The sequence below is a fragment of the Pelobates fuscus genome, chromosome 9, assembly GCF_036172605.1.
Source record: "Pelobates fuscus isolate aPelFus1 chromosome 9, aPelFus1.pri, whole genome shotgun sequence".
In the NCBI taxonomy this organism is placed as follows: domain Eukaryota; kingdom Metazoa; phylum Chordata; class Amphibia; order Anura; family Pelobatidae; genus Pelobates; species Pelobates fuscus.
In genome coordinates this window covers 108029852-108052349 of record NC_086325.1, presented here as the reverse complement: position 1 = coordinate 108052349, position 22498 = coordinate 108029852, and the positions used below count along the sequence as shown (strand labels likewise).

General features: G+C 37.9%; 1 protein-coding gene across 3 annotated transcripts in view; it reads right to left on the bottom strand.

Moving 5' to 3' along the window:
• MVB12B (multivesicular body subunit 12B) overlaps positions 1-22498 on the bottom strand; it is a 166636-nt gene that overhangs the window by 30855 nt on the left and 113283 nt on the right. The gene's annotated exons all lie outside the window — the stretch shown is intronic.

Genomic DNA, 22498 nt, shown 5'->3' with positions numbered 1-22498 from the left:
ATCTTAACCTTAATAATGTCAGAATATCTAATCCAACTCCATCTAACACCTGCTTAGTCTTGGCTTACTCACGATCAACTGAGCTCCTTCTGTTTATTTTTGATTCACTAATAGCCTGAACAAGACCTAGTGTATTGACCGTATAACCATGAATAGTCAATTTCTTGGATAGGTGTGCTCATCCCAGTTTCATAAAGCGATGCCCTAGCCTGCCCGTTACTCTCAATGTGCCTGCTGAGGGAAGCCTATCTGTGAACCAAGCTAATGTTTTCTATTGTTTTTATGAAGCTTACGTTAGCGCTTGTTTACCTGTCTACTTTAACCCCTTAAGACCGCAGGACGTTCTATGCCGTCCTTATTTAGGTGGCTCTAAAATCCGCAGGGCGGCATAGAACGTCCTATGTACTTACCCGGTCGCCGGCAATCCCACGCCGGCGATCGCGGTATGGGGGACTTACCTGGGAGCCCAGGGAGTCCCCCTCCGTCCTCCTCGGCCCCCCAGGGCCATGTGATCGCGAGGTCCTTGCGAGGACCCCGCGATCACATGGACGGCATAGCCGTCCAAGGCAGTGCCAGCAGGGGGAGTGCCTGTAATGACAGGTACTCCCCCTGCTGTCTGAAATTCAAATAAAATCCGTTAAAACAGTGTAAAAATAAGATTATATATACTTAGATCATATATATATTTATTATATATATGATCTAAGTATATATATACACATATACACAAAAATATACATACACTGTCTACATGTATTTTAATATTAATATATACATAATTATATATATATATATTAATATCAAAATACACGTACAATGACATTGATTAAATATATACATTTTTATTATATATATATTTATATATAATAAAAAATAAATAAATATATAAATATGTTAAAAAATATAATACAAAATAATACAAAATAAATAGATACAAAATATATAAACATGCAAAATTTCGTTCTAACTGTATTTTAAAATTAATATATATATTGATATCAAAATACATGTAGAACGAAATAATATATATATCTATATACATAAGTATATACGTATATATCACTAAATATATACCTATATATAAATAAAAATAATAAAAAAATTATATACATATATATGCACACATATATATATACACACCTATATATATAATAATTCTACAAATATATTTATGTAATAATTTTACATAATTAGGTCATTTTATTAATTACAATTAGCAGGACCTGCCTGACAACCCATGCTGAAACTATAGGGAATTTAATTTGCTAGCACTATATTTAACCCTGTAACTTTTTATGGTGTTTTCAAAAGTTACAGAGTCAAATATAAGGTTTGCGTTTCAGTTTTTTCACATTAAAATTCGCCAGGTTGCCTTTGAGACCGTATGGTAGCCCAGGAATGAAAATTATCTCCATGATGGCATACCATTTGCAATAGTAGACAACCCAGGGTATTGCAAATAGGGTATGTTTTTTTTTTTTTAGTAGCCACTTAGTCACAAACACTGGCCAAAATTTGCGTTCAAATTAGTTTTTTGCATTTTCAAATATTAACACTAACTTTGGCCAGTGTTTGTGACCAAGTGGCTACTAAAAAAGACTGGACATACTCCATTTGCAATACCTTGGGTTGTCTACTTTTGCAAATGGTATGCCATCATGGGGGTAATTCTTATTTCTGGGCTACCATATGGTCTCAAAGGCAACGTAACCAATCTGGCGAATTTCAATGTGAAAAAACTGAAATATGCAACATGCTATATTTGACCCTGTAACTTCCCAAAACACCATAAAACCTGTACATAGGGGGTACTGTTTTACACGTGAGACATCGCTGAATACAAATATGTGTATTGTATTGCAGTAAAAGCAAACAGTATTATGACATTCACAGTTAGAATGTCACGTAGAACTAAAAAAATTAAAAAAAAATTCTCTAATTTTTGTAATATTTTTTTCATATTAAATTATGTTCCATACCTAAATATTTGATGTTAAACGAAAGCCCTGTTTCCCCTGAATAAAATGATATATAATAAGTGTGGGTGCATTTAATATGAAAGAGGTGAATTACGGTTGGACAGACATGTAGCGCAAATGCCAGGTTTTGTTTACGTTTTTTTTTGGATCACAACTTGTACATTTGGCTGTGGTCTTAAGGGGTTAAAAGAAAAATGTGCCATGATTTTCTTTACTGCCATGTGATTAAATGTGTATACAAATCTGATTGCACCAGCTGTTGTGGCAGTGCCAATCCACATGTAAGATATTTGCACGAACAAAATAAAGAATTTAAAAAAAAAACAAAAAAAAAACATTTTATTTGTAAGCTATATTACTTTTTCTGCACTTATTGTGGCTATCCCTTGGTGTTCTGGATATTTAGACCCTGGAGGAATCAAGTGTGAGCTTATACTTATAGTTGAGTGAAGGGGCTACACCTACTGTGTGTTTCTATGTTTTTTTTTCCCGATAATATGCAATTATGTGATGTTGGTTATTCTATTCCAAACCGAGGTGAAGAATACGCAATGAAGTTTAGAGCAAATTTGTTACACCAGAGTATTAAAAGAAACAGATAACTGGTTCGTCGGTTATGAATAATTTGTTGGTATAAATAACTCTCCACTTCACTGTGATATTGGATTTCATACGATTGTGGATATTTCACTTGTAACACCAGATGTGGGACACCAGGGGACTAATCTGAGATGGTATGGCAGGAGCCCAGATTTGGAAGATACACCAAAGAGGGGACAGCTGCAGGGTATGTGAATGTTTATTTATTTATTTATTTTTGAGTTTTAAAATACTTTATTGTAAATAAAAGTTGTACTATAGCAAGGTTCCAAGTAATACAGGTTTGATTTTTTGTGATACAGTTCAACAACAGATGAAGGGTAGGGTATTACATCACAAAAAGGATAGTACATCTGGTATACAGTCAAGAATCTTTCGTATGCAGTTTGTACATGGTTTTAGACGTGTATCATGTCATATGTGGTCGTCGGGTGTGTCTAGGAATGTCTATGCTTGAATGTGTGGTGGGGATATTGTGCAGAGTTGGATTCAACTGATGGCCTTAATCCACCAATAGGAAAGTGGTCCGACAGTGGTCAGCACGACATCAGCCAGTGGAGGGGATTCACACGACATCAGCCAGAGACAGCTTGGCTGAAGTTCGATTAGAAGGAGCAAGGAGGATGAGGATGAGAGGGCAGGGGAATCAGGGAGCAAGGCAACTGGAGGAGAAGGGGAGTTTGTATGTCTCAAGGCCTGTAAGAGGGTGGTATGGCATAGATGGTGTAAATGGCATAGATCAAAGGGGGTAAATTATTTTTCTGTCATGAATCTTACCCAAGGCTCCCATACCTCTTGGTATAGTGGATATTTGTGGGAGATGGATGCATGGATCCCCTCCATTGTTTTAACTGCGTCAACTTTAGTGATCCATTCCCTGACAAATGGAGCGTTGGGGTTCTTCCATTTTACGCGAATGAGTGAGTTGGCGACTGTGAGGCGGTAAGTAAAGAGATTACGTTGCGGTTTGGGTGAGGGGGTGTGGAAAGATCAGGAACACCCGTCACTATTTTGGTCAATTTCACTTTGTTGGTCCAGTAAGTCTGGATTTGCGGGCAGTGCCACCAGGTGTGTGCTAGGGATGCCCCAGGTTGGGAGCACTTCCAACATAAGTCAGGTGTGTTTGGAAATAAGTTGTGTAGTCTGCAGGGGGAGTAATGCCACCTGGAGATTCCTTTATAACCACTCTCTTGTACGTTGTTGCAGAATAAATATCCTCAAATTTGCTTAAAGACTATTTGCTTAAAGACTATTTTCCACTGTGATGTCGTAAGTTGGATGTTGAGGTCTGTGGCCCAAGACTCCGTGAAGAGGGATAGGGGGTTAGAAAGGACTGTTTGGAGAAGTTTGTAGAATGTTGAGAGTTGTTTCGATTTGACATTGTGTGACTTGTAGTGTAACTCAAATTCTGATAGAGTGCAGGAACCCTTCAGAAGGGTAGGATTAGCAGTCAGGAAGTGGGTAATTTGTGCGAAATTGAGCGATTGCAGTGTGTTCGGGACAACTAAACTGATGAGAGACCTTATGGCTTTTCTGTCCAAGAGGGAACCTAGTGTGAGGTAGAGCATGTCAGGTATTCGTTGGAATTGTTGGTAGGATACGGCTTGCAATCCCGGTGGAAAGAGTGGGTTGTGGGTGATAAGGTACAAGGGGGACGGGTGAGGAGAAATATCCTTGGATTCTCTCATGTGTGCCATAGTCCGGAGCATGGGAAGAATGGTGGGATAAGTGACATGAGGGGAGAGCAGTGTAGAGGGGATCGCTTTTTGCCTTTTTGCCAACTGTGTGGAGGGGAACTCGGAACATGGAGCTTTCTAGCAGTGTCCATTGCCTGGCAGGAGGGGAGCTGGACCATTACTAGATTCTGGATAGCATGGTAGCCTTATAGTACCTTTCCATGTGGGGGGCTCCCAGTCTGCCACTGGAATTGTGTCTAGTCAGGACGTCACAGGGAATTCTAGGCTGTTTATGTGCCCAGATAAAGGAAGTGAAGAATCATCTAAGCTTCGTGAAAAAGGCCTGAGGTATGGCTATGGGCAGAGTTTGAAATAGATAAAGTATCTTAGGGAGTGTGTTCATTTTGAGGATATTTATTCTGCACAGCCAATTGAAGTGTGCCATGACTTCAGGTCCTTAGATATGGATTGGAAGACTGGTTCAAAGTTTAGGTCAAAGATGGATGCTAAGTCCGCTGATAGGCGAACTCCTAAGTAAGTGATCGCCCTATATATGTGAATGTTTGTGTGTAGTCATTTAAGAATACACAATACATATTTATTTTAATAGGAGCTTTGCTTCCTTTTTACAAGTAATATATTTTTACAAGTGTGGATTGTTGGTTCTTCTATTTAAATCATAGGCTGTGCACTGTGGATCTATGAATTCCCCCAGGTGAGTATGCCATAAACTTAAAACTCTTTATTATTGGTACAGCTTCAATGATTCTCAATGATGAGAATGATTAGCATAAAGGAGGCTAGCTAACATAAGTTGCAATTGAAATTATGTTTTAAGAGGTTCATTTAAACATTTTATGGCACAATAAAACTGTATTTATATCTACTGGGGCTCATAAGGAACATGAAGCTTGCTTGACCTAGACTTTCCCTTTAACAAAAAGTATGTTCATAGTGATTTTAAGTTATCTAGAACCCACATGTGGCCTACATTTTTTATTATAAGCAATATTGCCTCGCTCCTTTGTAAAAGCAATACTTGAGTGCTACAGGATTTTATTTTGTGAAGTGAACCTTTTCATGCCAAGTTCAACTATAGGTATACCAACTCCTAACACAGTAAATATACCATATATGATAAAGGTACCGTATATACTCGAGTATAAGCCGACCCGAATATAAGCCGAGGCCCCAATTTTACCCCCCAAAAATGGGAAAACTTATTGCCTCGAGTATAAGACTAGGGTGGGTAATGCAGCAGCTACTGGTAAATTTCTAAATAAAATTAGATCCTAAAAAAATTATATTAATTGAATTTTTATTTACAGTGTGTGTATATAATGAATGCAGTGTGTGTGTATGAGTGCAGTGTGTGTGTGTATGAGGGCAGTGTGCGTATGAGTGCAGTGCGTATGTGTGAGTGCAGTGTGTGTACGAGTGCAGTGTGTGTACGAGTGCAGTGTGTGTGTATGAGTGCAGTGTGTATATGAGTGCACTGTGTGTGAATGCAGTGTGTGTATATGAGTGCAGTGTGTATATCATTCTACCGGTATTTTGATATTAATATATGTATACTTAGATCATATATATAATAAATATATATATGATCCAAGTATAAATATATGGAAATAAATTAAAATACTATTTTTTAAGAATAATGGAAGAAACATTTAATTCCATCAGATGGTCAAGTCAGATGATTAGAAAAGTGCAAAACTTTCTGTCATGACATATTTAATTTAAATTCTTCCTTAACCCCTTATATAATACAAAATATATATGTAAATATGTTAAATAATAAAATAAAAAAGAAATAAATAAAATATATATGTAATTTCGTTTTAACTGTATTTTAAAATTAATATATATATATATATATATTGATATCAAAATACATGTAGAATGAAATAATATATATATATGTATATATATATATATATATATATATATATATTCAATATCATTCGACGGGTATTTTGATAATATATGTATACTTAGATCATATATATAATAAATTATATATGTGTATTATTTCATTTTACACTGTTTTAATCTATTTTTTTTTCATTTTACAGCCAGCAGGGGGACTACCTGTCATTCCAGGCAGTGCCCCTGCTGGCAATGCTGTGGAAGGCTATGCTGTCCGATCACATGGCCCAGCAGGAGGACTCCCTGGGATGGCAGGTGAGTCTCTCCACCGCGATCGCCGGTGACCGGGTAAGTACATGGGACGGCTTCGGCCTTCTATGCCGCCCACGGGTGTTTAGGGCTGGGTCCCCAAGAATGGCATAGAACGCCCACCGTCCTTAAGGGGTTAAGGAAAAATGTAAATTAAATATGTCATGACAGATAAGGTTTTGCACTTTTCTAATCATCTGACAGAATTAAATGTTTCTACCATTAATATTATTAAAACGGGGGCGGGGCCTGACCAGCAAGATGGCCGGACGTGTTTTAGCACGGCTCCGACATTACACTGTACAAAACTGCCTACAAACGGCAAAGTGACTCACCTGGAGTACCGGTGGACAGTCACCGCACCTACCGGCACCCACCGTACGCAGGCATCACTCCAGTCAGAGCTACCTCCGCAGCCCAGTGCCCGGTGATTGGAGGAGGCGGCCGATCTCCTGTCCCGGCGAGCACACGGCTCGGAAACCACTCTGCAGCCGTGAACCCCCCCCCTCTGGACCGGTGGGGGTTATCCCGGTCCCCGCCGGCGCACCTATTGGCTCACATCCACAAGCCCAGACAGGGCACACGGAGCGGCTGTACCGCCACGTGAGCTCCAAGATGGCCGCCGGAGGAAAACCTGAAGCAAAGCACCCACAGGGAGAAGACCGCATAGCTCAAGCATTTGACAGATTCTGGACGCAGTTCTGGAGAGCGGTCTACCCTCAAGCGAAGACACCAGCGACGAAACGTGTGGCTACAACCCAACCTCCCGGACACCGTACCGTACAGCAACCTATTAAAAGGGGCCCGAGCAAGGCACCAACGGAGCAGAGGAAAAGAAGGCAACAGGCCTATTCCCGCCAACAGCCCCGACCTGCGGAGTTTCTACACAGCTGTGGACAGCAATCTCTAAAGAGACACTCCCCTGGAAGCTCATCCCTTGCCCAGAAAGCCAGATCCCAGAGCGAAGGGAAGCAGCGTAGAGGAAGATCTCGAGCCCTGAACCCAGCCGCAGCCACAGATGGGATCCCTGAGACTGTAATGCTGGACTGTACAAAGGTCTGGGGGAGATGGGTGGCTGATGGGGGAGGCCCATACTACCTACCATTCTGCGGTGGGAATCTCTATGCATTGGGTATAGGTTAAACTTTATCAGTTTTCTAGGGATCTTCACCGGTCTCTCTAGGTTCCTAACCACGGGTATTAACCCCTTCTTGTTGTTTTACTATGAGTGTGCCCTGCACAATACTACCGTGTTATTAAGCCCAAAGAAGCCATACCGTTGTTATTGAGTGTTATCAACATTTGTATTGTTATTTTTATCTTGTATTGTTTTATGATTTGGCATCTCCTGCATAAAAAGTAATGTGAGAATGGAATAGACGCAGCTACAGGGAGCTAGCCACCGAGGTCCTGTTCATCTCGACACTGTGGTCCCGCTCAAATAACCACCCACCATGGCAACACAGCTTTACTGTATATGCTCATCTAGCTAGTCAGCATAGCTTGACAGGCACCCTACCCACCGTGAACCCCAACATGTACAATGCTAGATGCCTGGCATATTAACATAGTTTCTCGCATTGAGGCCTCTTAAAGTATAAAGCCTAATTCATCACACTGTTATCTTTTGTTCAAAACTCTGCTACGACCTCACTACTTACTGCATGTTTAATCTACTGCAAATAACGTGTTTAAAACATAACATTTTAAAAATGTGCCGATATTCTTGTCACAACTGTACAACTACTGTGTCTATATCTTTTGAATATGCTGTTGTGGCATTGACAAACGTTTTGTTACTCCATGCACAAAGTAAAATAAAGAATTAAAAAAAAAAAAAAAAAAAAAATATTATTAAAACAAATATTTTAGTTTATTCCCATTACCCCTCTCTCCTGTTGAGAGCAATCAATCATGTGTTCAGTTGGTGTTACACTAGTTGTAAAATACACCTCCCCCACATACCCATTTGAGACTTGCTTCCCATTACAGATTAAAAATCCCTATCACTTTATGTTGGCTTTGTGTAAATAAATGTGATATGTCCTTTCTCTCTCTCCATTGTCCAACTACCTGCTAAAATGTGCTGCATTAAATCATTCTGGTTGCTTCTCTCCTTTATCTGTGCTGCTGCTCTCACACGCAGCCTACCTCATCCTCAGGCTGAATTTAAAGGAACACTATAGTCCCCTAAATTACTTTAGCTAAATAAAGCAGTTTTAGTGTATAGATCATTCCCCTGCAATTTCACTGCTCAATTCACTGTCATTTAGGAGTTAAATCACTTTGTTTCTGTTTATGCCGCCCTAGCCACACCTCCCCTGGCTATGATTGACATAGCCTGCATGGAAAAAAAAAATGGTTCACTTTCAAACAGATGTTGTAACGGACCGTTTCAGCAGACAAGGGGTTAAAATCCGTTTAGGCGATATGTCCCTTTCTGAGAGACAGGCACAGCTACTGTAGAACACCAAACTCCCGAACTGGACACAAAATAGCACTCCAAACTGGAACCTCACGTATAGCTGCTAGCAGACGAACAGGAAAAGCATACATCAGCTTACACTCCTGGCAGTCAGTCTCCAACAGCATACAGTGAATCCCCCCAAGAACGAGACAGAGCTCCGTGTTTAGGGTCAAGCAGTGGTCTGAGGTGCTGGCACACCCAGCCTGGTTTTTATCATAGTTGTTGCAAATACAGGTCCGCCCACAGGGAGGTATAAAACAACCAATCACATATCAGTTACATCCCACATATTCCCTCCCCTTATCCTGAGAGGAAACTCAATTATACATACAGTTAAACATACTTTCTACCCAACTTTCATAACTCTAAAACCATACATCACATTCACATAAAAATTACATATTCACAATCAATCCATTCAGGGGAACAACATATTAACAAATGGCATGACCAGTAAAATATCTTTTGGGCCCTGGCTGGCACATGGCTATCTGGCTCAGACCGGTTTTACAGAGCCCTCTTTCCTGGAGACAATGGGAAAATAATCCAATTATATCCAGGGATAGAGGCAGACTCCATTGAGCACATGGTTGCAAAAAGACATAAAACTACACAATGCCACAATTACTACATAAAACATATACATGCAACATATCCCCAGATAGCTTAGGTCTGAGCGCATATTATTGAATGGCGCTCAGACCACACACATACAGTTCCATTGCCATGGAGCTAAAGTCTTTCCCATAGTCTTTCATTATGTGAATGGGCTCCATGGCATAGCTATCTGGGGTATCACCGCTCACACAGGGCAAGTATCGAAAGACCCCACTGTATTTAAAGGGCCAGAATGAGTGACATGCACTCAGATCGGGCCGAATACTGTTTTTAAAGGGCCCAATCTCCCAGGGCCATTGTCCAAATGCAGCAGGCAGGCAACCAGGCTTCTCCAATGCAATGTGGCGAGATTGCTCTCGTCACAGATGTAATTTAACTTAAATAATTGTATCTCAATCTCTAAATTGAACTTTAATCACATACAGGAGGCTCTTGCAGGGTCTAGCAAGCTATTAACATAGCAGGGGATAAGAAAATCTTAATTAAACAGAACTTGCAATAAAGAAAGCCTAAATAGGGCTCTCTTTACAGGAAGTGTAAAGTGTAAAGTGTAAGTATGGAAGGCAGTGCAAGTCACATGCAGGGAGGTGTGACTAGGGTTCATAAACAAAGGGATTTAACTCCTAAATGGCAGAGGATTGAGCAGTGAGGCTGCAGGGGCATGGTTTTATACTCCAAAACTGCTTCATTAAGCTAAAGTTGTTCAGGTGACTATAGTGTCCCTTTAAGTATGAGAGAGACACAGAAGAGGGTATTCCTAATAACAGATATGTAGAGCACAGCCTTCTTATCAGCACTGGTTCAGAGTAGACTAAACTGACTGAGTGGGAAAAAGTGTTATTTTTCCTTATTATTTTAGAGAAATCTAGACATTTGCTAGCACAATGTATATATTTATTTTTATTTTCTATCATTTAAGATTAAGTTGGATTTGTCATGGCAGGTACCCTTTAAACTTTCAACATGATAGGCAAGACATGACCGCAAATTGCATATACTTATGGCAGCTGGTGAGGTTTTAAAATATACCATGCAATTGGGTTCTAGCCACCCATCGTGCACTACTGGACTCATGTAAAATAGCAAAATATCAATCAACATCTTTGATTGCCAGAGATATGAACAGCGCATTGCAAAGCAATGTAAATAGCACAGCTCTCAAAACTGGAAGAGTAAACACATAATTACATTAAAAGTATAAGTGCAAAATTAAACTGGCACTGGTGCTATAAAGTGCAATTGATTACTTAAAATATAAAATTTATTTGAAAAACAACAGCTTTAACACTCGTATGTATAACCTTTCCCAAATACACCAATAACACACAAAAACAAGTAGTGCAGCGCTATTATACAGTGTAAATAACATCAACATAGCTTTACCTTTAAAAGATCAATAGATATTGTTAACAAATCCAGGTAGCCTAGAAATATAAATAACATACCATAGTGCAGACTAACAATTTGAAGGTATAAACCAATAAAAATGGAACAATCACAAGCAGAGAGCTAAAGAACCTAGCTCTTTTTGGAATAGCAGTCGGGTGCGTTAATGGCGACCCACCCTTGTGTATAAAAGACAGGAACATAGAATAGTACGATATTGTACTTCTTAGGTAAAAGATACAAGCCAAGTTCATACTCACAAATCTGGAGCCTTAGTTTGGTTCTATTTCAGCATGCTATGTAGTTTGGGACTACACTACCTTCCTTTCAATTTTGCAGGATACCAGAAACCAAAAGGTATATAAAATAATTTATTAGATTTAACATGAAAATATAATCAATAAAATAAACCAAAAGGAACAATGTCCAACTGAGGACTTAAAATCTTTCTTTAAGTCTCCAGAATGCGTTTCACCACCATATAGTATCTTCCTCAGCCGGGTAGAAATTAATAAACCATTATTAATCACCTCTAGTCTACATTCCAAGTAATCATATCATGAGATTAAAAGACTTTAACTGTTATACACAGGACTTCCAGCTCAGATGCCCTTTTGGGGATTAAATGGGGCAATCCCCTCTATGAGCAGACTGAGCATGTCGGAAGTACACTCAGACTGGGCATTTTGCACAAACAAACTATGGTCTGGATTTAATATTTCCTGATACGCTATTCAAATGATTTAATTTTTGGATAAACTTTTCAAATGATTTCTCTACAGAAGTAACCATTAAAATCCATGGGAATTTTTGTAGAGAAATAGTTTATCCAAAAATATTAAATCATTTGAAAAGCTCACCCAAAAATATTAAATTGAGGCCACTCATGCTAATCTGCTCTCAGCAGCTTATCCAGGCTGCTATAATTTGTTATCAGTTAGTCTATGTTGGAAAAAAGGGAGAGGAAATTATAGCACTGTTGTATTATTATAATTTATAATGAAAATGTACCCATCTTCTAATGAAACAATATGTCTCTTATCACTGACAATATGTTTTTTGTTTTTTTTATGGGACTATAATTATCTGGTCGAAAGCTGCCCTAAGCATCCCCCTGGATGAGCCATCACTGCTTTACGAGCATCAATATTCCATCTATATATTGTCCTAATATATATTATTGATATTTCCTTATAATATCCGCTACTCCCAATCTGTAATGTTATGCGATCTGCTCCTATAAACAAAACTCATTATGCCTCCCCTAACTGTTTTCATAACCATTCCATTAGCCATTAGCATAATCAGATTAACAGCTCCTATTAAAATGCACAAGTCATTTTAAAGTATAAATCTCAGCAAATCTTGTAATCAAACACTAACTTTTAATTTGATTTTATTTATTTTTGTTTGAGGGGTTTGGGGGTGGGACACACACACAATCTACTTATCCATGTAGCTTATTAGATGAAACTAATTCCATGAATAGCTGTGTCAAATTATTATTTATTCCTTAAAGAGGCACTCCAAAGAATATGACTATAACTACAGGCTATTGCAGTGCTTAAGGATGCACAAAAACAGAGGGTTTAATGACCTGAGTGTAGGTGTCACAGTGCAAGCGCGTCTAATGATGTGATTGTGCTGTTCTTGTTGGGTCAACTCCCAGGTGTCCCTAAAACCAGGACACAGGAACCAAACCCAATACATAACCCCTAAAACAGGACTGTTTTTCTAGAGACTGGACTTTCGGGAGGTATATATTATCTATAAAGCACATCCAGTCGGCAGTGTTTCTTTAAAACCATGCTAAATTTTAAAAAATAACCTTTGCTTTAATGGAAACACCACCAAAATCCAGAATATATAAATAGATGTGACTACCTGCCAGATAGGTGTGGTTCTTCTGAATAGTTTTCTAAAACTCCGGGAGTAAACAAGTTAAAGTTCACAAATTTTCACAGCGACACATGCTAAGCAGACTTCAAAATTCAATTGCACAGAAAGATAGCCTCAACAAGGATAAAACTCCTGCTTTATGCAAAAACATTCCTTGGCATTGAAAATATATATAAAAATATGGTACAGTGGATACAAAGTAGTAACAGTATTAGCGTTCTATGATAAAGTGCATTTGAGCATGAAACTTATAGGGCGGGGAGGAAAAGACCAAGATAATGCGGTTAATCCTCTGCCACATCTTTTTGACATACATCCCCACTGCATACTTCTCCTGGTGGGTGGGCCAACAGGAAACAGTGAAGGGGGGACGTGACCACCAACAATGCAGGTGAGGTCGCTTGAAAACGGCGCCTCTCAGAGGGAACTGAGAGAATTCCTGGCCAACCACACTCAGGGCTGCATAGGACTTACAAGCACATAGTTTGATAAGCTTGCACAACATTGATGGGGGACATTTATTGGACACCAGAAAACAAACCTGTGATAGCACGACAGAACACCAGATTTAGTTTTCCTAGATTCAGGACAGTTTAGCAAGTACACTGTATTAGATCTGACTGAGCAGTGCTCACTGATGCATGAAACCACTGCCATTACAATCAAGCAAATTACAATTGCAAGGAATGCTAAAAACAAATACGGCAGGAGGGATTCCATGGAAATATTTTTCTAATTATGTACTTTTCAAGGTACATGCTATAATATATTCAGCATACTGCCAAACGGCCAATATTAATAACAATAAAGTATTGCAAGTGATCTTCTCACACTGTTGCAACAAGGTGAGACCTGTTTTTACTAGTTTAGAAAACTAAATATGAAATCAAACAATATAATTCAAGACAGAATGAAAAGAAGGTATTCCACTGTAAGATCTATGAGAGCATTTTAGTACCTTTCTTTTATATCAGTTTGAATGGAGGAGCTATGCAAAAATTGTGTACTTCTCTTTCAGAAAAAATAAAAAAAACAATTCCCCCACCCAAGCAGTACTATTACTATAGTCAAGTACAGATGCTTTACAGGTAGCAAGAAATCCTCATATTTTCTCCATCAAATTACAAATTGTAAAGCAATAATATCCCAACGTATAGTTGCATAATGACGTTGTCCTTTTAAACCCCCAGGGATGCACACTACTCGCAGGCATGCTTACAGACTGCACACAAGGAACAATGGGACATATGGAATTTGCACTGCATGCCATGCTGTGTCAGCATAACCTAAATAAATAAATAAAAAGAAGAGCTAAAAGCTTTTGCAATATACCTTTATAAGCAAATGCCAGTTTTGTTTTTTGTTTTTTTTTTAAAGCAAAAGTATTGTATTATTTGGAATACAGGACACATATTTATTGTAACTATAAATGTAAGAGAAAAAAAAAAGAGTCTCACAGGCTCACGTTCCAGCTAGGCCAGAATATTGCTGTATATATACACTACAGTCACAAAATGAAAACCACCTGCCTAACAACATGTAGGTCCCCCTCATGCTGCCAAAACAGCTTTGATGCATCAATCCACAGACTCCACAGCAACTCTGTATGTGCTCTGTGCTATCTGGCACCAATACATTAGCAGCAGATCCTTTAAGTCCTGCAAGTTAGATGGATAGTATTTCTTGTTCCAGCACATCCCACAGATGCTCAATCTGATTGAGATCTTGGGAATTTGGTGGTCAAGGCAACAATTAAACTCTGTTATCATCTTCCTCTAACCATTCCTGAACAATTTTGCAGTGTGGAAGGTGCATTATACGGCTGAAAGGGTCACTGCCAACAGGGAACACCACTGAAATGAAGGTGTATACATGGTCAACAACTATCTCTAGGTAGGTGGTACGTGTCAAAGTAACATCCACATGAATACCAGGACCAAACAGTTCCCAGCAGAACACTGCCTTTTCCATTCTGACTTTTTCCTATTGTGCATCCCGCTACCTTTTCTCAGGTAAACGATGCACACACACCTGGCCATTCACCTGATCTAAAAGAAAGCGCGATTCATCAGACCAGGCAACCTTCTTCCACTGCTTCACAGTCCAGTTTGAAGCTCACATCCCTATTGAAGGTGCTTTTGGTGGTGGACAGGGGTCATCATGGACACTCTGACTAGTCTGCGGCTACTCAGCCCCACACGCAGGAAACTCCTCTACACTGTGTGTTCTGACACCTTTCTATCATAGCCAGCATTAAGTTTTCTGGCAATTTAAACTACAGTAGTTCTACTGTGTGATTGGATCAGAAGGGCTAGTCTTTGCTCTCCACATGTATCAATGAACATTGGGCACTTATTTACCCTGACACCGGTTTACGAGTTATCCTTCATTGCACCACTTTTGGTAGGTACTAACCACTGCATACTGGGATCAAGACTTACCGTTGTGGAGATGCTCTGACCTAGCCGTCTAGCCATCACCATTTGGCCCTTGTCAAAGTCACTCAGATCTTTTTGCTTACCCATTTTTCCGGAAAGGACCATCTGTGGGTGGTCTCTTCTGCTTTCCTTTATCAATTAATTTTTTGGCATATGTCTAATAATTGACAGGTGGGAGAGAAAAAAATGTAAATAGGTTTTTCTCCCAATTCATAAATTAACTACCAAAACTTGTAGCAAGCTCTAATGATGAAACTTGATGCTATTTAAAAAGAGCAAAATTTGGGCATGACAGGTGCCATTTAATGTGCCAAAAATCCCCTGGTGCCATCCTATCAAATTTTATTTTATTTTTTTAATTTAAATCGTTTGATGCTTGGTTGGATCCCCTGACTTGGCCTCCTATTTGGTAATGGTTAATGCAGCTGTTGCTGTGTCTACATTAGTGACATCAATTAATCTGGTCTTTGGATAGAATGCATTGAGTGCCGATGCTCCCAGCCAATGGATTTCATCCAAACATGGCCAAAACTGATATGTCTATAACTGAAGTTGAACTTCTGCTTTAAATATATTAGAACAGGAGGCTAAAACAGAGGTGCCTCAGATCCCAGGTAAATGTGAAACTATCTGAACAAGGCTTGACTGCTTACCGTAGGATAGTGCCAGGGGACTTCTGCCAGCATAACCACTACAGTATACGTTAGTGGCTAAAGCACCTAGACTGCCCCTTTAACACATGTGAATTTTGGACTGCGAAAAAAAATACAGTGTATTGTCGTTTTTGCAACTAAGAAAAAGATAATGTTTTGCAGAATGCTGCACCATAAGCCTGCATCTCCCCATTCCAAAAATACTTAATTATCAGTGAACATACTGCTATAAGCTAATCAACCTGCATTAAAAGAAGAGGACATGCAGGTGTACACATAGTAAGTAAATAATGTTTTTACTACATGTACAGAAGGCCAGGGAATCCCACAGTAACAAGGCTGAGCCATATCACTCTTATGTGCTAAAGCTAATTTAGACTACTGCATTTTAACACCAATTTCAGTGTCTTACCGTGAATTACTCACGTTTCTATGTTTCTTTTTCCTCAGATTAATAGGCTAAATTACTCTAGTTTAAAATAAAATGTAAAAAAAAAATAAAAAATGGTGCAGTTTATCAATAAGAATTGATAGATTATTAAATATTATTTAAAAAAAAAAAATAATTACAATAATAAATATATACATTCATATATACTACACAGGCCCAATCTCACTTATTAAAAGTAGAATTTCTGCTTTTAAATAAGAGGCATCATGCTTACCTATGTATTTTGGGGATGCAACAGCGAGATACCCCACATCTCCTAAGAAGGTGGTCTTGTCTTAAAAAAAAGGGTTACCCATCCCGTTTTAACATTTATCTAAAAAAACTATAGATGCGTTTTGAGCACTGAACACCCTAAAATTCTCCTAATAGACAGGTGATTGCAATTCTAAATACTTGCTACCTATAGTGCACGACACCCCTCATTTGAGGTATTTTGTTAGTGTTTGAGGTATGCTGGGGAAGCAACTTGTCCCATTATGCTAACAAGAGGAGGGGACTGTAACAAAGAAATGTCCAGAAAATATTTTTGAAGTTGAACAAAACTTTGTGTAAATGATCATAAAAATACAGGTTTAAACTTTATATTTAAAGCTGCACTTCTAGTTAGACCAGATAATTCCTGACTGCTGTACTTAGGATACTCTCATGTTGAGCTGGACAAACCGCAATGATTCCTATTTAGTTTACATTCAATTGACCATCCCTGGGATTACTGGAATGTCTGTCATATGGTTGGATGATTATTTATAGTGTAAATGTACAAAAAAGTGCACTCCTAAATATTTTTTGATGACTATAACAACTTTTCCGTACATGGGAGTTTAGTGTAAATGCATTATGAACAAAAAAATAAATGTATGCAAAAAGTTTTATAACATACTGTGTAACAATTACATACTTTACAACGTTGAGACGTATGAAATTAGGATAAGTGGCAAGCAAGCCTACGTGGGTGTGAAAATGTGGACAGTTGCATCAATGTTCAAAATGGGAGGTTCTGCTTGGAAAGAGGAAGGGGCCACATTAGTCTGGCGTAATTGGTCTCTAGACTGACTAAAACCCTCCTTGGCAAGACTCATTCAGGTAAGACTATGCACCAAGCACTGTTGGAAAGCTTTATACATTCTTCTAGGTCTTTGACAGCAGGCCACTTACAGATGTACTTGCAAGCCTGTCCTTTGGGATGGCAGAATAAAACACACATTGCACCTGAAATTACAGAGTGCTGAAGCTTTATTACTGTTGGGTGCTTGGAACAGGGATCTATCTACTTAGTTCTTGCATTGTTTTCGCTTGGGACCCTTATCTAGTGCCCCCCCTATGCATACCAGGGAACACACCTGGGATGGCAGGAAAGAAGCCTGCAAATCAGGACAGTCTGGCAGGATCAGGGATTGATGGAAAGTATGCAATAAAGGTATTCTCTGAACAACTATTTGTATTGAATTGCAAAATGTAGATGAAAAGTGCTGATCTGGAAGTATTTTCCAATTGTGCTATAGTCACAGCTTGACGATTCTCTAATTTTTACAAATCTGTTTTCTCTCCCTTCAGTATTAGTAGGATAAAAAAAAAAAAAAAAAAAAAGTAATTTTTTGTGATTTTAGTAATTCACACAAACTTCCAAAATAAAGAGGAAAAATAGCAGTTCCGATTAGTCGTTATATTTATACAGGTGATACATTAAATGGCTGAGGTCTGTAGAACACATATCTGCCATTAAATATAAAGAGGCCTGCTTTGATACTGCATTCTGTGCATTGGCGAATTAAATGGAGTTTTACTCCAGACAAAAATTTCTTAACTCCTGAAACAGCACAGTGCATTGTAGTGCTTCACAAAAGGGTGAAAATGGATTTAATCTTTCTTTGTCAGCAATGAAAATGAAACAGGGAAAGTGGGTTTCCAACAAATGTAAGAGCAGATTAAATTAAACGTTGATACAAATAGTAAGATAAGAAAAACAGTGTTAAAAAAAAAGTTAATTTAGTTTAAAATATCTCTGGAGGAATGGAAAAAAAAAAGTAATAATTTTGCATAATCAGTTAGTGCCATCTGGAACAATTAACAAGCGTTCTATAGAAATCTGAGAGTCGTTTACATTATATTAAGGCTATGGAATTATGCAAGTAATAAATCCTTGCAAAACCCACAAAAAAAAAAAGCTATTTTCTCTGGCTTGTCAGAGCAATTTTAGCTTTGAATACTGGAGAACACTTGATAAAGAAATTAATATTATGCAAATGACATCTTGTATTTAAAATTCTCAACAACGCACAGGTTTTAGTGTGGACGCTGTTCGCCTGTTTCATGTTTAATTCATACCCAAGTGCACCTGTCAGTTTGCAATCAACGACATGTAGGAGCGTTCGCAAACAGCAGAGAGCGGGGATTTAATTGGAAAACTCCGCTGCATCTTTCAATTATTAGGAGTAAATTAAAAGCAGATGCAGGCAGCGTATTAAGGATTTCCGAGAGGACGCAGAAATCACATATTCATTGTTGTTGATCCGCTGCAGCGGATGCTGGAACTCAAGACGATATTGGAGGCAAAATCTGCCTGCGCAATCTGGCAACTGCCACTCAGTTTGTAATGGCTAGAAAGCCTATATTAACCCTCTCTAAGTCAGATGAAAACACATTTCAGGTAAATAATGTAGTGAAAGAGGATATAAAGTACCATTTCTCCATGGTAGTCCTGTGTACTACTTTTCTGGGTACATTAGTAATTGGGAATCTATGCTACTAAAGCCATAAGTATTTATAGAAAAATATCTGTGTATCATTTTTTGGGATGGGGCTGATGCAGGTTTGGTTTCAAGATAAATTAACATGCTGCAAAGAGTTAAAAAATGCCATTATTTATTTCCATTAATTAGTGAATAAACTATGTTTTGTCTGCAAAACAGTATATAAATAGTAAACCCCACCTTGTTGCAGAAAAACATTTAAAAAAAAAAGCAAAGTATCTGTAATTTATGATACTTGTTCTCTAAACATCTGTAGGATACAGGCATGGCTATAATGCTTATAAGCTTTAATGTCATTACTAGCATGATTACTGAGCATTACTAGCTCAGCAAAGTGCACATTGTGCATGGCAAGTAAACATTTTTTTTGACCAAATCCTTTTTTCTGTAAATAAACCTTGTTTTTGAATATCCGAATTTCGGCCATATGGCAGTTCGGCGAGGCAGATTTTTGGTAATGAAAGCGATTTGTGAAACGAATGAGACAAGCCAGAGGGTTCATAAATGGTGCAATCAGTGTACTGCAAAATAAATACATATAGTATATTTATGTATATATTTTGCAGTACACTGTTAAGCCTTTTCCAACCATTTGGTTCACAGATCAAGTGAGAGAAGAGTTTCCCCATAGATGGAAAAAGAAGAGGGGCAATAAAAATCTAAATTTGTGAAACATATACATGTATATTATAATACATATTATATAATTAGTCTTACTGCTGCTTATTTTTTCCTCTATTGGACTTGATCTGTGAATAACATGAACATTTAATGGCTGACCATAGCCATCAATCATTTCTCTTTTTTTTTGGTGCCGTGGCCAGAAGTGTGAATCATGAATCAAAAAGGACATGCTCGGCCACTGCACGTTTAGTTTGGTTTGGTTACATTTGCAGAGTTTGCAAATTTGTATGATCACGAAACGAATCTCAAGGTCTAGTGCACACCAGTCATGGTAGCCCAACTTTTTTCAGGCTAAAGGTGGCAGTAGAGGCTTGTTATAAAAGGTAATGCATTATCTAAAGTGTCAACGGACAATAACCAGGTAGAATTAAGATATTAGGAGGGTTGATAAAATACTAATATAGTCACTTAAAACTATCTCATAGAAAAAGACAATAAGAGACTGATGGAAAAAGAAAGAGACAATTCCAATTCTTGTGAAAAAATATGACAGCCAATAAATGGAACATTAAAGGGATACTAAAGTTTTCAGCTGCCCACTCCTCTACTAATTTCACCTTGTCAGAATCTCACACTCAATGACATTAATGAAAATAAGTGTGTTGGCAAGGAGACTATACAGTTCTATCTAACATTCCTTTTACTTTCAAAGCTTCCATATCTCATCATATTGCACTAACATCAACAATGTCAATAAAGTAGATTAACTTAATTGTATCTTTGGCTGGGAAAAGATAAGGAATTTGCAAGCAATACAAAATCATTGCATATTGGAAAGCAAATTTAATCAATTAGTATGTCACAATAGCACATTGCTACCATAGAAATATTCGGTAATTTGGTTTGGTAAAATATGCCTGTATGTTCACAAACTTCTAGATTTTCTTTGGAAGATTGGGGAAATATTTTAGATAGACTATTGTGCAACAGATGAATCTTTTGTTTCAGTTTAATTGAATTTTATTTAAAAATAATATTTTTCAAAGAATTAATGATCAAATATATATCATATTTCTTTCACATAAATCACCACTGCACCATATATGGGCCCTACCCTTATTTATAGAGATATAGCTTAGCTTAGAGCTATGTGGGGATATAGGTTCATAACTTGGTGACCTATGTCCTTAAGCATAGTAATGATAACGTTTAGTCTTTATATGAAAATAGCAAGAAAGACATTTCATATGGCAAATCAATCAGTTTAGACTGGAAAAGGACAAAGTTGTATACCAACGCTGGGCTTAAAAACAAGTTCTAAGATACTAGCCAGGCTTTAAAAGATACTCGCTACTGCAGGCCAGTTCTCTTACTCCTAATCTTGGGGTTTTAACCCCTTAAGGACCAAACTTCTGGAATAAAAGGGAAACATGACATGTCACACATGTCATGTGTCCTTAAGGGGTTAAAGGGCTGTTGTTTGTCCATCCCAAAGAATGGGAGTAGGGAGACGCAGGGAGGTCTGCTCCTTATTTAATTTTTCAACCCCTGATCTCGGTGAGAAGTCCTAAATGATTACTTTTTTGGTTTATTGTTAATTAATAAAAGCTATTTAATGAAATTCAGACAAACCAAATTCATTAAAATTGGTTTATAACTTTGGATGAACTAAAATCTTTCCCCAGGCAAGTCTACTGGTGTCATTAATAAAAACTTGAAATTGATCTAATCTACAATGTAGTAAAACTGAATTCGTATTACGAGAATTAAAAAAGAAAGGAAAACAAAACAAATTGAGAATAGATATGTTAATTTATTATACAGCCACATTTAATGATCTACCTATTCACGTAAAGTTGTTTTAAGTTATGTTTAGAGGCAAATATTTTGGGTCTCAAAATATGCAACAGGTATAATCCCTTTGAAACCAATTTATCACAGAGGTACTAGTAAAAAAAAAAAAAAAACGAAAGGGTGTTCATTATTATGTAGTATTATTACACTACGGGCTCTTGATTCCCTTCTGACAGGAACTACAGCAAATCGCAGATACACTGAAAAACTAGCATTTTAATATCCCCATTTTGAATAACTTTTATTATATCCTGTTTTTTTCAAAGCACCAGTACTGCTCTATAACAGTTCTTCTAGCAGTGAAAGCTATCAAATTGTCTAGAGACACCCATGGCATAGAAAATTAACATGCAGTCCAGTGAGATAGAACCTTCTAACTGTGATAGACCAAGACAGTCACACAGCTGTCGCTGAACACAAAGGTTCACAGGCTCATTCCTTCCACTTTTCTCTGCAAGTAAAGTCACTCATTTCTCAAAAGCGGTAAAAAAATAAAAATAAGATTTACTTTTTCAAACAGGTTTGAGGTAATATCATTCAGCCAGTATCCTCCACAATTTTCCTCTTCGTGCGTACAATATATATGCGCTACAACCTGCATCCTGACATATAGTCTGTCTTCCCACCAGTGTCTGTACAATAAAATCATTTGTAATAAAATTTGGACTGCTAACTCAGATAAAACCCAGCACCCTCCCTTACATGCCTTCAGCTGCAAACTCAGCATATTTGAACTTTGCAGAGTATAGGTTACAATAATAAATAGATCTCCGACTATATAAAGGTTTTAACTAGAACTATTTTCCCTCATATCTCACAGAGTTTAAAAGGATTTGCCCTATTTCTCATGAAATTCATTTTTAAGCTGCTGTATCGGGCTGCGATAGACTAAAACACACAAAATAAAGGATAACTTATAAAAGAT